Source organism: Mesocricetus auratus, unplaced genomic scaffold, assembly GCF_017639785.1.
Source record: "Mesocricetus auratus isolate SY011 unplaced genomic scaffold, BCM_Maur_2.0 Super-Scaffold_2245, whole genome shotgun sequence".
Taxonomy (NCBI): domain Eukaryota; kingdom Metazoa; phylum Chordata; class Mammalia; order Rodentia; family Cricetidae; genus Mesocricetus; species Mesocricetus auratus.
The window spans coordinates 35,546,562-35,565,141 of record NW_024429180.1 but is presented as its reverse complement, the minus strand read 5'-3'; positions in this window follow the sequence as shown (position 1 = coordinate 35,565,141).

The window sequence follows — 18,580 nt, the reverse complement described above, 5'->3', positions numbered from 1 at the left end:
GTGTGTGTGTCCCTTGGAGGCCAGGAAAGGGCATCAGATTCTCTGGAGATCAATTAAGGCAGGCATAAGCTACCTGATGTGGGTTCTAGGAACTGAACTTAGATCCTCCGCAAGAGGAGTATGTGTTCTTAAGCACTAAGCCATTTGTCCAGCCCCATTACTTCTTTTTTCTTATACAATATAAGACTAGAGCTCAGGAAGTGATGCCAGCTACCTTCATGGTGTGTCTTCCTTAATTAGCTAACCTCTCTGGAAAAGACTTATTGACATACCCAGAGGTGCATCTCTTAGTCTGTTTTAAAATCACATCAAGCTGAAAATCAAGGTTAAGGTCTTGCCAATTTGACAACCAAAAATATCAGTCTTTGAGAAGGAAAAATGTTTACATGATACGAAGAGAAACTAGAGTACCTTCACTTATAAGCCCTAACATCTACCACCCACCTCTAAGGCTTCATGTTCGTCTCATAACACAAAATGCTTTTTCTCTGTCTTGAAAAGTATCTACAAAGTCTTAATATTTCCAACAGTAGTCAAGAATTAGTGCAGAGTATCTTCTGAGACCCAAACTCACAACTTTAAAGGTGCTATAAAATCTAAAATAAGTTGCATGTTTCCAGTATAGAAAGGCAAACAATAAGTACCTCATTCCAAAAGGAAGTGTGGGGTCATAGCAATGAAAGACCAGACCAAAGCAAGACTAAAATCAGAGAAAACATAAAAATCTGTAGGTTCCTTGTGCCTAGGGCTTGTGGAAGCATCATCTTTGTTTCAAACGGCTTACCCAGTCCCTTCTCTCCAACTATGGTGCTCATCACACACACAGTCTTTCTCTTGAACAACTTCCACTCTGACGATAGCTTTTCTCAGCTCATATCCCACAGATATGGCAACTCCAACATCCTGGGGTTTCCACTGTGTCCTACGTATCACCTCCAGATACTCATAAAATGGCCTCTCAGTACCTCCTTGTATGCACATCTTAACAAGTACATACATACACGTTACCTGGCCTCAGAGGCTTTCTGGAAACTTCACATAAACCTTCATGACCGTAGTCTATAATCTATAGTCAGGAAGCACAGAGATATTAATGCTAATGTTCTGCTCACTTTCTTCTTATTATTCAGTCTAAATTATATTCACATTTAGGGTGGGTCATACCCCTTCAATTAATCTCTTTGAATGCCCTCACAAACACCCAGAAGCATGCTGTTAGTTTAGCTACAATCAAATTAACAATCAGGATGAGCAATCACGATTTCCTTCTCATAGGACAGAAAATAAATATACGTGTAATAACTATACACATATATAGACATATATTCCATATATTTATGTATTATGAGTATCTACTAAATATTATGAGTATTTATTTTTGAAAAGTGAAATAGACTATATTGTATTTATTGCATATTATGCTTATTTTTTAATTAAAATGTTATCTATAAGGGACAAGTAGAAACAGAAAAATAGAAATATAAGGGTAAAACTTTTAAGTCAGCAGCTTTGCCTTCTCAACCATAGTGTTTTACATATTTAAATTTATGCTTTAAAGGATTTACCTGAAACACAGAGTGAATTGAAACCCAAGAGAAACAAATGAGTTTACAAAGCACCTAAAAGAGAACAACACACACAAAATGATCATCCTGGGTTTGAACAGTTTCTACCAGAACGTTTTTCCATGAATCATCTCAGATAAACTCAAATTGTGGAACTTCCTCTGGGATGCCCACCCTAAAATTTTGATTAATTAATATAACAACAAAATTTGCTGAAACTCTTCTAGCTGAATGGAGACTAATGAAACCAATGACTAAACACCATGTGTGCTCCCACCTAGATTTTGAGTTTGCAAAAGTGCAACAGAAAATCTTTGGGGGCACTAGGGGACATTTTGAAAATGGACCATATGTTCCTATATGTTTTATATCAGAGTTAGGATCTTTAGATAGGATCATGAGAGGAGCAGTCTTCTACATGCATAGGAGACCTATGGCGAAGCATTCTGGAAGCAGGTATCACAACCGAACTGAGTATGAAGTTACCTTCGGACTTACCACAAAACACAGAAGCGCCAGGTACAAAATGTCCACTGTGTTGCTCTCTGAACTGTTCTGCACATTTGGAATTTTCTGAAATAAAAGTGGAAGGACCAACTCCTAGAAACACACCCACCAAGAAAAGATCAAAGGCTGACCACTATTACTGTCTCTGATTCCTCTGACTCAGGAGCATGTGAGAAGGAAACCTAAAACATATATATATATATGGTTGGTAAATAAGGAAGAAACTGTGCCCTGAGATCTATTTTCAGCCTCCTGAAGCATGCCGGCGGATGCTTTACTTATTTATTTCCCATCGGGTTCACCCAAACAAATAAACTGCCTAAAATTTTAAAATAGGAAGCAAGCAAGCTTCCCTGGACAAAGCAACTAAATCCCAGCCTTGAAGCAGAACCCTCTTGTTCAGCGATGTGCCTTGGCACAAACTCAAAGGGAATATGGATCTCTTCAGACTCTAGAAACCAGGCAGACTGCACAGCCCCCTGTGAATCAAGCCAAGGTCAGGCTGCTATGTGCAACCCGCTCTCCCAGTTATGAAGCATCAGACCAAAAGGGGTGTCCCTGGGTGGTTGGGTCTACATTAGTTCAGAGTTTAAATGAAAGAGAAAGTTCTTCTCCCAGTTCCAGGAATGGGAAGTATAATTTACAATTGATTAGGCACACTTTATGGGGGCCAGCTTTTACAAATCTATAGGCCTTTCTTTTCAAAATCGTGATACACAATCAAACTAACAAAACACCTTTAGACACTCCTAAATTACAGCCTCTTTTAAAAATCTTTTTCCCTGATATATAATATTTGCCTCAAAAATGATGAAATGGCAATTTGCCCCCAATTTTCTGTTTTCCTTTCTTTCAAGTCTTAAAAGCCTGTTTCATTTCTATGGCAAGACTGTGTGCAGGTAGAGGCAGATACCCTTTGTAACTGGTTAAAAGCTGCAGGAAAGAAAAAAAAACTCTATTGAAACACAGTGCTGCTCATATCCCGATCCATGCCAGGAGGAATAAACCGCACAAAAGCAACTAAAGAAAACTGTTTTAAAGATACCACTGTGTTACATTAGCTGACAAGGGAGAGGTGATTACATTTATAGATTTTTTTTCCTTTTATAGAAGCAGAATCTATATGCGGTTGAAAACGTGTGTATTATCACCACTGGAATTTGAATTCAGCTAATGAGTACTAACAGCACAAAGGGAGATGTCTTGCCAAGCTGCTTGTCTTGGCCTTCCATGGGTCGTACAATAGGCTGCCCTGATTCCTGTGTGGCCACAGCACTGATCTGCAAATGGATTTCAAGGGTCCATTTTACTTTGTAGCAAATAAAGTATTAAAATGTGCATCTCACGAAAGCATGCATCCTAGGCTAATTATACAACTGGAAGCTATTAATACCAAGCTATAGTTACAAAAAGGATACTTCGTGTATAGTATATGCCATGGAACAATCACTGGATAGTATATCTGTGATCTCACTTCATCGGCATCAGTAAATTGAGTGGCTAACCCTTCTATAGATATAGTTGAAGTAAATGAGCAAGACATGGGTATGTTCAGTCTCGATGCAGAAACTCAGTGCCCATCATTTATCAGAGCTCAGAGCCACTGAAGAAAGATGGGTAGGAAATCTGCTCAGTACTATGACATATCTAATTGGCTATGTGCCCTTGCACAAGCAATGAGATATTTCTTAGTCTCAGTTTCCTCAGCTGCAAAAAAAAAAGACATGTAAAAAACATCATTTAACCATATGTTAGTGTTCTGAGTGGTCAACACAGGGAAAAATGCAGATATAAAAGCAGAAGTCATGTAAGTGCTATTATGATACAGTGGTGACCTCCATCAGCCCTACAGACTGGAAGAATGGCAGCCTTTCACGTAAATCATTTAAGTGTAACATGGTATTAGACAGACCAGGGCCACTATGCACAGTAGTGAAGGTTTGATGCTACACAATCCATAGGCAGCACAAATGTCACAGTGTGTGTAAGTTGTAATGCACAACTTTAAATATCACACATAGTAGCAGTGCTTTTGATAGAGAAAGGCCTCACACAGGTGCTATCTGATTTAGGTCATTGCACAAAAGAGAAAAAGGACATGAGAGGGCACAGAGTGGGTTTGGAATGACAAGACCACCACTGCTGTGGTACATGCAGTAGGTTCATGACGGTAAGATGGAGTTGAAAAGATAGATCAAATGAAACAACTTAGAAAACCGTCTTGTAACTCATGCCTGATAGTTTATTCTCAGAACAACAGAATCCTTCAGAGTTAAGCCATGACTCTGCTTTGCCTTAGTCCTCCACCTTAGTCTACTTGGAGATACATGCTTATAGGCATTCATGAGTAAGTGACATCCAGAAATGTTATGAAGAATTATGGTATTTCTATACAGGGGGCATTGTGACTGAGAGGAAAGATGGACTTTTTGTAAAGCTGATGCCTTAGCAGACAACCGTGGGGACAGAAGATAGCAGGCTCCTGATGACTGTATTGGAGACCTGGGTCAAGCTTTGCCTGGTGTCCACCTATAATGGGATCTCAAAAAGTGAAAACTACAAGCTTATTCCTTTTACACATTCATTGTCAAAGCTTTGAGATCAAACACTTCAGAAATGTATATATTTGGAGTTAGAATTTATTTTTAAAAGTGGTGAAGCTAAAATAAAGTGTCCTTTAGTGCAGATTTCAGTCCCATTATACTAGTGACTATGGGGATACAGTAAGGAGATAGCAAATGCCAGCCAGAGAGACAGGTTGCAAAAGAAACCAGGCTTGCTTATACCTAGACACAGAGGCAGAAACTCCAGCCTCCAGAACCATATGAAAAGTGGTTTTCTGTTGTTGAAGCCACCCATCTGTCATGTTCTGTACGGAGTATTCACAGACTACTGTGAGCCAGTCTAATTCTCTTCATTATTTGATCCAGTTTGCTTTTTTTCCCTGTTACATTGAGCTTCAACACTTTTAGATGATAGAGGTGCCAATGACAGACTCTAAGCAAAGAAGAGGCATAAGTGTGTAAGTTTATAAAAACATGACTAGTAATGATAGAAAAAAGGACATACTGGATGGAATCAGAACTCAGTAGAACAGTCTTTCACCAAAATCCAGGCAAGAACAGAAATTGAAAAAGTGAGATTCATGTCGTGACAGTAAAACAGTTTGTATTGTATAATTTTATATTTTTATCTTTTTAAATCCTCGTTATTTATGCGTCTAATGCCAATTCCCTTTTATTATATATATTCTGTCTGAAGTTTTAAATATGTACAATATTATTTGGGTGTTTTAAAAGAGGAAACTGAAGCTACAGCGACCAAATGGCCTAACCTCATGGCTTTGAATAAAAGAGTGAATCTGAAAGACATTTAGAAGACTCTACGCAAAGTCATTCTTTTAAGTCATGTTTCAACCCCATGTAGACTACTCCGTCCCATAGTCCTTCCTCTGAATGCCTACATCTGTGTTATACATACACACTTTCCCACATCTGATTGTGCTGAAGTCAGCTTTGCAGGAGTCCATCTCTTCCAAATAGTTATTATCTCTAAGGGTTCTGCCTTAATCTTTTGGGTTTTTTTTTGTTTCACTACATCCAGTGTGATACTTTGTACATATTAATTATCCTACTGCTCTAGGTTATCTGAGTTATCTTTTCGGTAAACAAGACTGCCATCCATCCTCTACTTCCCCCGTCCAGATCATCCTACTCTCTTTTTAGGGAGAATGCAGGCCTAGAAACTTGAAAGATATAGAGGCATTTGAAGCAGGAAGTGTTCATAGCTTCTGTGTCCCAAGTGAAGCTGTGCCTCTGCACCACCAAGTGACTATGAGAATTTTTTGACTTACCTAACTCTGTTTCTATCTATATTACACAGAAATATCTCTGAAGGTCAAGATTGCAAGTCTAGATATCAAAATCTGAGAGATGCAAAAATCAAAAGCAGATGAGAACAGAGAAAAGTAATTGGGGGAGGAAGTAATAAGTCAGAGAGAAATAACAGTACCTTCATAAACAGTGTGCCCTTGATAAAGATATCCACTCAATTCAATTGAATAGGACAGGAAGACACAGCTAATGTGGCTTGACCCCCAGAAGCCTGTGACCTACACAAAGGATCTTTTTCTCAAATGGATAGCAAGTGCCACAAACACACATTGATCCTACAGCTATGTATCTGTGAAGCTCAGTACATTTCTACTGTACCTGTGTCTCTAAATCATGATAAAGGATATGGAGACAGTCATAAGTCAGAAAATAGTGTTTCTTGCCTACATGAAGCTTACGCTCCAGTGAGGATAGGAATTGGCAAGCAATCCCTTGTGTCCTAGCTTGTGTTTTCTAGTGCTATGAAAGAACGCCATGACCAAAAGAAACTTGATAAAAGAACTGGTGCATTTCATCTCACAGCTTACATTCCATCATGAAAAGAAGTCCTGCCAGGAACTGAAGCAGAGGCCTTGGAGGAATGCCGCTTACTGGCTTGCTACCTATGTCCTACTCACCCTGCTTCTGTTTACAGTCTAGGATCACCAGCCCAGAGTGACTCTGCCCGTGGTGGATTGATCCTTCCCACATCAATCACTGATCAAGCAAATCTATGGAAGTTATTTCCTCAACAAAGTTTCCCTCTTCCTAGATGAGCATAGCTTGTGTCAAGTTGATGAAAAGAAAACCTAGCTGATACATGTTATTGATGAGGGTGTTATTCCAGAAGCTACCATTCATATTGTAGTCTATGTAACTAGCAACCTTAAAGTATATTTATATAACCTACAATGTGAGTGATACCCTGGATGAAAAATGTAGCTGTTATAGACTGAATTTTTGAGTCTCCCACCAAACTCCTATGTTCAGGTCCTGACACCTATTGTGATGGTATTTGGAATTACAGCCTGTATGGAAGCAGTTAAGGCTAGATGGTGTTATAAAGGTGGGGTCATCCAAATAATTCATGTCCACATAAAAAGACATACCACATAGATCATTCTCCCTCTGTCATGAAAGGACATAGCAATGAGGTAGGCAACCACAAACTACCAGAGTCCTCACCAGATTCTGACATAGCTGAAATTTTATCTGCTACAAACTTTTGGTATCCATACAGGATTGCTTCCAGAATCTTCCGTCTATGGCAGCCTCATATATGTCCAAGTTTTTAATCTCAAATGGCATACATTGTAGTTGTACATAAGCTATATGTAATTCTGTCTTATACTTCATATCAAATCTAGATGCCTCATAATGCCTAATATAATCCAAATGTTATGTGAATAGCTGGTACACTGAATTATTTAGAAAAAACACAAGAAATAGTTCCACATAATCAGGACAAACACAATTTTTAAAAATACTTTCCATTGACTGTTTGAATCCATAAATATTAAATCCATATGTGAATGAGGAAGCAGTACTTTTGCCCTCCAGACTCATAAGAAAATATATCTCACTATAACTAAGGGAGGTATCTAGATGGATATAATCCAATTACATTGTATAAGTGTATGAAGATTTTAAAGAAAAAACTAAAATTCTAATTTTAAAAGAAAATTATTTTAAAAAAGAAAAGAAATGCCTTTCTACCATTTAAGTTACCCACTCTATAGGATTTTCATTAGTGAAGCCCAAGTAGACAGTTAGACAACCACTGTTATAACACCTACTCCAATCTTAAGGGTTCACAGAAGACATCCTAAGAGAAAATGAAATTTAATATTAGACCTAAGAGATGGGTAAGAGTTATCAGCTCCAAGGGAATGCTGTGAGGGCATAGGGAAATCTTGAGTGAAATGGTTTTCTAAACAAAAAGCATAGGCTAAAAAAACAAAAGAGGAAGACACTGTCACAGTCTCTCCTAAGTAGATGATAGGGTTGAGAAAGACAGAGGCTATGAACAATATTAGAAAGGACAGGATCGTTAAAAGACTTTCATAAGGATTCACAAGAAGTTTGTATTTTGTCTTGTTGACTGTGTCCTTTGTGTTACAGAAGCTTCTCAGTTTCAATAGGTCCCATTTATTAATTGTCGATCTTAGTGTCTGTGCTACTGGAGTTATGTTCAGAAAGCAGTCTCCTGTACCAATTCATTCAAGGGTACCTCCCACTTTCCCTTCTAACTGGTTCAGTGTGGCTGGATTTATGTTGAGGTCTTTGGTCCATTTGGACTTAAGTTTTGTGCATGGAAATAGACATGGATCTATCTGCAGTCTTCTACATGTAGGCCTCCAGTTATGCCAGCACCATTTGTTAGAGATGATTTCTTTTTTCCATTGTATAATTTTAGCTTCTTTGTCAAAGATCAGGTGTTTATGAGTGTATGGGTTAATGTTGGGGTGTTCAATTCGATTCCATTGGTCTATCTGTCTATTTTTGTGCCAATACCAAGCTGTTTTTAGGAATATAGCTCTGTAATACAGCTTGAAGTCAGGGATGGTTATGCCTCTGGATGCTGCCTTGTTAAACAGGATTGTTTTGGTTATCCTGGGTCTTTTGTTTTTCCATATAAAGTTAACAATTGTTCTTTCAAGGTCTGTGAAGAATTGTGCTGGGATTTTAATGGGGATTGCGTTAAATCTGTATATTGCTTTTGGCAAGATTGACAAAAAGGCCACCTACAGATTGGGAAAAGATATTCACTAACCTCACATCTGACAGAGGACTGATCTCCAAAATTTACAAAGAACTCAAGAAGTAATTCTCCAAAACATCAAAGGATCCAATCAAGAAGAGGGGTACTGAACTAAATAGAGACTGCTCAGAGGAGGAGTATAAAATGGCTGAGAGACAATTAAGAAAGTGTTCAACATCCCTAGCCATCTGGGAAGTGCAAATCAAAACAACTCTGAGATACATTCTTACTCCTGTCAGAATGGCTAAAATAAAAAACTCCAAAGACAGTTTATACTGGAGAGAATGTGGAGAAAGGGGAACACTCCTCCACTGCTGGTGGGAGTGCCATCTTGTAAAGCCACTTTGGAAATCAGTAAGGAGATTCCTCAGGAAAATGGGAATCAGTCTACCACAAGAACCTGAAATTCCACTCTTAGGCATGTACCCAAAAGATGCACATTCATACAACAAGGATGTCTATTCCACTATGTTCATAGCAGCATTATTTGTAATAACCAGAACCTGGAAGCAACTTAGATGCCCCTCAACTGAAGAATGGATAGAGAAAATGTGGTACATTTATACAATGGAGTACTATTAAGCAGAAATAAAATAATGGAATCTTGAAATTTGCAGAAATTGGATGTCACTAGAGGAAACCATCCTGAGAGAGGTAACCCAATCACAAAAAGAGAAACATAGCATGTACTCTCTCATATATGGATTTTAGACATGAATCAGGGGAGTGCCAGCCTACAATGCCACTGCCAGAGAGCCTGGGAAACAGAACCTTCATCCAGTGACTGATAGAAGCAGAGGCAGACACCCACAGCTAAACACTGAACTGATCTCCTGGAATCCAGTGACAGAAAAAGAGAACTGACAAGCAAAGGAGTAAGGCTAGGCTGTCTTAACCCATAGAAACAGTTGACCTGAACAAGGGGGAGCTCTTGGACCCTAGATTGATGGCTGCGTGGAAGGCATGGGACTGACCCAGACCCTCTGAATGTAGGTGTTAGTGAGAAGGCCTACGTAATATACGGAGTCTTGGATAGTATTTATCCCTGGCATACAAATACAATGAGTGCCCATGCCACAATGAGGGATGCCTGGACTCTGTGGGAGGGCACTGTCATGTCATCCAGAGTACTGGATGGGAGTGCCATCTTGTATAGCCACTTTGGAAATCAGTATGGAGATTCCATACTGGAGTACTGGATGACATGATAGACTCTGGAGATCCACCATGGAGGGCCTCACCCTCCCTGGGGATCGGAGTGGAGATTGGGTGGGGGACTGGTGGGTCTGGTGGGGAGGGCGGGGGAGGAGGGGAAGAAGAGGGAGCTGAGATTGACATGGGAAACAAGCTTGTTTCTAACTTAAAAAAGGGATAAAAAAAGAAGTTTGCATTTTACTCTGGCATCAATAAAAATGCTACAATATTCATTTCTAATATATTCAAATTAATAACTGGAATTATTTGTCCTATGTAAAATAGTTTGCAAACAATCTGGAAGGAAATTTCCACTTCTACAGCTTTTTAAACATTTGCTCAGCACTACATGGTTGACACTCAGTGGTATTTGCCTAATAAATGACTGGTTAAGAACTTTTCAAAGGAGATTAGGATTCTCATCTGACAATCACAGTGTACCTGTAATTCCAAATTAGAGGGCTTTTCACAGTGACTTTTTTCCTGACCTTCTGAGATCAAATTAAGATCCTTATGCATAAGAAAGCCTTTCCCAGTAGTGATCTTGGGTAAAAACTAGAACCCAGAGGATTGGGGTTGCCTGAGACCCTGCCCTTGCATCTGTTATTCCTATTCTATGCAGGGTAGAGTTGGACTGAAGACTGAGTTAAAATCCTCCACTCTGGCCTCTGGAGCATTGTGTGTAATCTGGCACCTGCTACAATCTGATGATCCTTGGATGGCTTTCCACCACTGCAACTTTAAATTTTCATCCTTCCAGAAAACAATAGCTAAACATCAGAGCATGAAATAATGGTTTGTTCAGGGGTCTCCTGAGCATGTCAGATCAAGTTCTTTTTGTTGTTGTTTCCAGCCTTCAAATTGTTTTTCTGAGATCTGTAATAGGATTGTACCACATATTGGTCTTCGGGAGAAAAGACTTGGATAAAAAGAGCTGATAGACCTTGACAGCCATCATCATGGGTGTGTCCCTCCAGCCAACCAAACATAAAAGATAAAAGACATATGTTAACCTCAGGATAGTTCCCTGTTCCTTCTGCCTTCCCACAACACAAGAGATGCAAGCATTTTAGGAGCCCGCTGTTAGCCGAACATGCCTTAGTTTCAGCATTGAAGAAGATGAGCATTTTTTTTCAGACTGTTTCTATAACATATATTTGGAAAAGGTTCAGTGTGATAAAACTGAGACTGAGAATAAGGAACAACAAGCACCCCAGGAAGCAAATCCTAATTCCCTACACCCCCCATTGAGCACAGAACTGGCTGCAGCTGTCATCAATAAATCGTTTGGAGGGGAGACGTTTTTTGTGATCATAATCTTTAAATATCCTATTCAAAAATACCAAGTATGGAACTCGAGAGATGCCTCTAATAAAGCGAGAACAAGTGTTACTCTGGAGGGACAGCCATAGTGTAGACCTTAAGAGCCAACTCACCTGAACCCTCTGCAGAAGGTTTGGACCTCTTTCGTCATTGTATTTCTTCCACATAGTATTAACACTGAACTGCCCTCCTAGAGTAGCTGTTATTACCCACACCCCAGTATTCTCATGCAGTGTAGATATTAAGTACAGGCTCCTTGTTCCTCTTGATCAGCCGTCAGTTCTTCCACCAAGAACTGCCCCTTCCTCCCTGCTGTCAGTTTTCTACTTATCTCCTAGGTCAGAGTCACTAGATGATGGGGGAATGTCCTTCAGTATATCTGTTTCTCTTATTGGTTGATAAATAAAACAGTGTTTGGCCAGTCGCCAGACAGGAAGGATAGGTGGGGCTATCTAACCAGGAGATGGCTGGGACGAGGAAGGTAGAGGGAGAACAGGAGAGACGCCATGCTGCTGAAGGAGTAACATGCTGGATTATGGGTAAGGCACAGCATAATAGAAATGGGTTAATAATTAAGACAGAGCTAGCCAATAAGAAGCCTGAGCAATCGACCAGTAGTTTTATAATTAGTATATCATCCATGTGTTTATTTGGGGGAAAGGTGGCTGTGGGACCAGGCTGGAGAGAAACTTCAGCTACAACGAGAAATAGTCTCAAAGACTGGTTTATATGCAAGTTTGTTAGTAAATGCAGTTAGGATCACTAGGTTCAAGGGCATGAAGCTAAAGGGTTTGGAACAGAAAATGAGTTGTAGTGGGACATAACTCATCAAACACAGACCTTGCCAGAAACCAAGCTGTGAACGCTCAGAGTAACACTCACTGAGTCTGAGGAATGGGTGACTTGGGCGGGGAGGGATATGGATGATGCCCCAATAATGTGAGGGAAGAAACCAATATGTAAAGATAACTTGCCTTAAAGTTACTTAATTTGCTTCCCTCTCCTTATAGGTCAGCATCCCCATGGCTCCATCCTCCCAAATTTTAATGGAACATGCCTCAGTGAGATTCCTGCTTCTTCTTGTAAAAGTGTCAGAATGAGGCAGGCTGTTTAAGCTCGGGGTGAGGTGATTTCAGAGTTGCCAGTGTTTTGGTATGTTTGCGTGAATGATTTTTTTAGGAAGGGGAATTTCTAATACTGCTTCTAATTCCTCTTGCTGGCTTTAATTGTGAATGCACACTATTTCAACTCCATTTGGGTTTGATCAATTTTTGTCTATCATCCAAGAAGCCCTGCAGCAATTGTTTCTATGGGGAAATGTATGAAGTCTAAACACAGCTAAAAGAAAGCTTTGGACCGGTGCCCAGATGGGGAAAGCACACAGGTAGCACGGAACCGAGCACGGTATAGTCGTCAACGCATTCAAACACGCGCAAGGAGACCAAAAGCCCAGTAAGACCTGGAGTTGCTTTTTACTGTGCCTTGCTTTTCAAACTCACACTGCAAGGCCCAAAATCGTGTTCTCATCAATGCATTACCAACAAATAAATCCAGTACCATGTACTCCAAAAACCAGATAGGCTCTTTCAAGAGATCACACATTTTTAATGGAATCACACTTCATTTCTGCGACAAGCACACCTTGCCCAGGTGGTTCAGATGTCATTACAAACAGGATCTGGTCACTGCTCCCTCTGTCACTAGCATTGGCCCTGTTTTGTGGAAAGGAATGCTTAAGTGACTTTAGCCCCACACTGAAGATCAGGTTGCAGTAGCAGACAGCTGGCGAGCAGTCTTCTCCAGTCCTGCAAGGGTTGACTGGCCCTGCTCCCCAGCCTGTACAGCTGCCAGTTTCCGGGCCTGACATGCCTCTTTACTGCCTGTTGGCTCTTTGCGTCTATAAAACAAGCCGAAAAACAGTCTTTCCCCAGAAGATCCAGTGTTCATCTGCTAATCAAAGTAGAAGGCCCAGCATCTCCCCAAGGAGGACCCAAAGTTGGCAGTTTCTGTGGTGAGCCCCAAATTCCTCCCCAAGGGCTCAGGATTTCTTAGGTCTGGGCTCTTGTTCTTTTGACAGCGACATTAATAATTGTACGAGCTCTCCCCTGGCAGGGCCACACCGCAGGGTAAAGCCTGGAGTAGGAGCTGTGCCCAGTGCAATAATACCAGTTAAATAAGTACGTTCATTACCTCCCAACAGTCAAGGAGTTTAAAATCCGTCAATTCATCCCACATGAGGGAGATTATGTGATTTACATGTTAAAGTGCCCCTGTGGTTTGATTTGCATAGCAAAGACTTGGGGGGCACAGAAACAAAGCATCTGCATGCATGACAAGAGGACTATTAGCATAGAGAGAGCAGGTTTTCAGACAGCCTAGCCTGGCAAACAATGCTGCATCATCACTGCTGGCTGGAGTTTATAGGATTTGACAGCTTCTCATCTAAGAGAGGGAAGAGGTTAGGGAGTTGGGGTGGAATGAAGTTCACTTAGATTGGCTGTCTGCCTAAGCACAATAATTTGTCTTTTTTGAAGACCCCTCCCCCTTATTACCTTTATCGTGTATTTCTGATATTCATTCAAAGACATCTTCCGCCCAGTAGTGTGGAAGAGCCGTAACTGTTTCTGAATGCTACAGTGCTGTAGGCACAGGTCTGAAACTAAGAGACTCTGAGATTCTGAGGGTTTTGTGTCTCAGGACAAAAAAAAAATTGTGTTAGGACCACAGCAAAAGAAATCGAGAGCATGTATCAAGAACGAATGGCAACTGCAGAGTGTAGGAGTGGGCTAGTGAGCCGAGGAGGAAAGGCAAACATGCAAAAGTGCTAGGCTCATGACTTGTTATTTACACAGCATCAGCAGCCTTCTCTCAAGCTTGTGGAGCATGGGCTTTATGTCTTACGCATAGTCGAGGTAGAAAGTGGTTTCCAGTCTTTAGCGGTGAACTGGCTTCTTTCATATGTTAATCTTGATGACTTTCTCTCCACTTTGCCATCCTCCAGCCACTAGAGAACTCAGACAGTGGCTCCGCCCTCCTCAGCCGCCCTACCCTCACAGCCCCCACGTGGAAGCCAGAGTAACCTTATAAAAACGTCCTGGGGCTATCAAGGGCTCTCTGCTCTCTGGACAGAAGCACTTTAGGCTCAAGTGGCTAGGCAAGACTAGCCTCCAGCAAAATAGGAAAGCAATTCACCTCTCCTTTAGCATCCTGTCCCAGGTCTTCTGACAAGCCAGTCATTGATGGAATTGCTCTTGAGTGACTTTTAATGAGATCAATCAACAGCAGCCTCACAAGGCTGGTCACTTGGCAGGATGCTTCCTCTATGGAATTCTCCCCAGGAGTCAAGGTTAGCCCAGGCAAGCAGCCCAGCCACAGAATCAGAACACACAGAGGCTGGAGGTGTCCTGGAAGGGTCTTTCCTTCAGTTAAGGTATCCTGAGTGTTTCATGTCAGAAACATAGCATTCATGTATGTGTTTCCATGAAACCATAAGGTATTAAATAAGAATCAATTCCCAAGCTACAGCAGTTTCAGCTGCAGTAATTTGCTAACTATTCCTGCTTTCCTTGGTAACACGGGTTCTTTTATCCCAATTTTAATTACTAATATTAGCTCTCTGATCACATATTGTTCATCACGTAGTAAATATCTACCTGAATGTGTATATGTATGTATCTAGGTTGCAGAATGACTGCAAAAAGGATTAAAGGGGGAGAAGCTGGAAATCAGACACTATGCAGCAGTCTGCATTGGTCAGATAACGGACCCAAGCAGATTCTGCTATCCTGAGTCAGGTCTCTGTGGGTTACTGTTCAGAGAGCAAAGCTTCAGAATCGAGTCCAGCTGCAGGGGCAAAAGGGCAAGGCTGGTGCCAGACAAAGAAAGACATGGAAAGAACAGCAGGCGCAGATGGGCAAACAGGTATATTGGTGAACAACATTTGAGAAGGCCACTTCAACAGCAAAGAACAGGCTAAACTAAAGACCATGATAGAGTGGGGCATTCTCAGCCGGGGGGAGGAGGGGTGGTCCACCCATTTACACAAGGTAGTCAGATGACAAATCAAGGGATGCCACCGCCATCTCAGAGCCAGGTGAGAGAATTACACCCTTTCCTCTGTCTGGTGTATTTAATCAGCCCTTGGGCCTGGTTTCCTTGACATATGCCCATGTGCTCCCACAGTCCCAATTCACACTGGTAAATTTAGAGAATAGCACCCTTTCTGCTGCCACAAATGTCATTTGTTAGCCCCTGCTTTGTAGATAGGTCCCTACAGAGGATGCCACACAGATGGTGCCCTTCATATCCCCTTTCAAGGCAAGGCACAGTCTGAAAAATCACTGTTTTATCATATGGACTAAGTCAACTCAAGGCACAGCCTGACCTCAACACTCCTTAGCTACTTTATTCTGGAGGTGCCGTGGCTCCCAATATATTTTTCTTTTAAATCCATTCATGGCAATACACACACTCACACACAACAAAAATGACATACTTATACCCATTTCTTCATCCCTCATGGGCATACTGTTTGAGTAGGAGCTAATGAAAAGACTTGATGGATGTTTGAAGAGTTGTATTAAGGCAGAGATTTTCTCCTTGCCAAAACACACCTCGCTTCTCTGATCCATCTTCTTAACTAGGCCTTGGGGTTCAGTGTCGGCCTCTCCATGACTCAACTGAGAAGGGTTTCCCCTTCTGGATCTGATGGACCACAAAAGCAAGGTGGATGAGGACAAAGGTAGATGAAGCGGAAATTTCTTCAGTGTTTGTCACGCATCTCTTTAAGCATGTGTCACTAACTCTGCATCTCTAAGTCTTTCAAAGAAGGATATCAGCAAACGTCTCTTAAGGCTGTTATGAGAGTGAGATAGAGTGTTTCATGAAAAGCATTTTTGCAAATTATAAATGCAGCACACTGTTACTAATGTGTTAAGTTAGATGAGAATGAAATCCCAGGTGTTAACATCGGGATACAGGGGAAGGTTCCTTTAAGTCATCCATTTCCTGAATGGGGATGGGAGAGGGTTTGTCCCCAATGGGACTTGGTCATCTCTGACATTAGTTTTCATGGTTACAATAGGAAAGTTGTACTAAAGAGGACAGGCAAGAAGTACTACTGGCAACCACAGAAAAACAGTAGCCAGGGATGCTACTGAATGTTCTTCATGGCAAAAGAAGAATGACAACAAAGAATTGTCCCGCTCAAGGGTAAAGCTCCTACTCTAAACTCATTCTAGGAGTTGTAGCCCATTTAGTAGCTTGCCTCCTTAGGACTGAACAAAGCCTTGGGCATGCTCCCTAGCAAGGCATAAAGTCTTATATATTGGTACATTTCTGTAATCCTAGCACTCAGAAAGCAGAAATAGGAAGATCTATGTGTGCAGTCATCCTCAAGGTACATAGCAAAGGTGAGAGCAGCTTGAACTGAGCTACAGCTTGAGACCATGCCTAAAAAAATTAAACATAAAAATAAATCCTGAATAATGACTGGGTTTCCCCAAGGAATAAGACAGGACCTCTTTATACAGACCACACATATTTAGATAGCTGAATAATTAGACTGTCAACACTGAATCACATTCACCGAACACCTTGTCTCAAAAGTTGTGTCTGCAGAGCCAATACTCCCAGGCACCCACAGGAACAGTCATGCTTCACAATGCATGCTACCCAGTTAGTGAGCAAACACTTTTAAAAGAGGTACCTAAGAGGAAAATTTATTAGAGCAGACACTTCATATCCATACCCTGGAGTTATTTATTCAGGATGATTTTTTTTGAAACATGGTCTCAAGTACCTCAGGCTGGCTTCACACTTACTATGTACCTTGAGGATGACCTCATATATAGATCTTCCTGTCTCTGCTTCCCTAGTGCTGGGATTACAGGTGTACCAATATACCAGACTTTATTCGACGTGGCCAGGATAGAGCTCCAGTCCAACACCTGTCCCCTCAGAGATTTTTTTATCACCAAGCTCTTGGCTACTGGAATTTGGATAGAAACTGCTATGAACAAAGATCCCTGAAACATATGTGCAAACATTGTTTGAAAAGTTCAGCTGCCTTTATTGTGAGGAAGAAAAGCCAGGTCATTGAAAGGTCCATTGTGTTTAGGTAGCTGATGGGAGTTGGAAACGAAATGTGTGAAGAATATCTCACTGTGTCATTTGTCATACGCTGCTAGATCATGGGATCTGTGCGTACTTCATTTCCCAGCACACAGTTAGGATGTAGCCATAAGGATTAACCTTTTTGGAAATCTGCTAATCCAAAGCAGTGCTGGGAACACCCAAGATATGGGGCTGAAATGTCTGCTGTAATAGATTTTCCTCTTAGTTATCTGTTTTTAGTCTTGGCTCACTAACTGGGTAGCATGCATTGTGAGGCATGACCATTGCTGTGGGTGTCTGGGAGCCTTGGCACCGCCAACACAACTCTTGAGACAAGGTGTTCAGCGAATGTGATTCAGTGAAGCCTTTTTAGTGGGCTGATAGCCACAGTCTCCAGCTTGTTCTGCTGCTGAGATGTGACAAACAGATTCAGAAGCAAGAAACACTTATTTCACATTTAAATAACAATGCTCTGTGCAGAAGGAAAAGGATCCTTTAAACTCATTGATATTATTTCCTCACCATAACCTGCAAGAAACATGTCACAATAAATGCAGACGCAAAGCTTCAGTGAATAATAATGCTTGAAGATAGGATTAAAGCTCATGACATTTCAGTTGTTTAAACTCAGACCCTGAAGCCTGAAAGTGCAACTGTTGCCCTCGCTACACTTTCTCCACAAATCTGGTATTTTCCTATTTCATACAATGCCAGTATGTTCTCTAAAAGACTCTGCATAGCACAGATTTGGCGGTGGGGAGGGGGACATTACAAGGCTTGGCTATGTTGATATGATTTGTCCTGTTCATACATTTTCCTTCCTGAGCCTGTGTTAAGGTTTTGGAATTCTGGTATCTCTGACATGAGCAGGGTGTCTTCTCTTTGCCTCTTGAAATGCTGTAGGGGCACAGGCAGGGACTCTGTCTGCTGAGATAAGAGCCCAGCAGTGCTCTAGCACAGTGGAGGTGAAGCCCTTTAAAACACGGGGCGCAGGCATAATGGCTTTAAGGTGAAAAGAGGTAACTAAATGGTCCTGAGAGCCCAGTGAGGTGGCATTGATAACACCTACAGAAATCTAGGTTTTGTAGTAGGTCAGTAATTACAGTCTCTTTGTAAGAAAAGTCTATGTAGATAACATTCCAGATTTTCTCTGTGTCTGAATACAAGTTTAGCACTTTTGAAAATGGTATGAAATCCATCAAGTCACCAGGTACCATTTCTTAAATTACTACTACAATGAACTA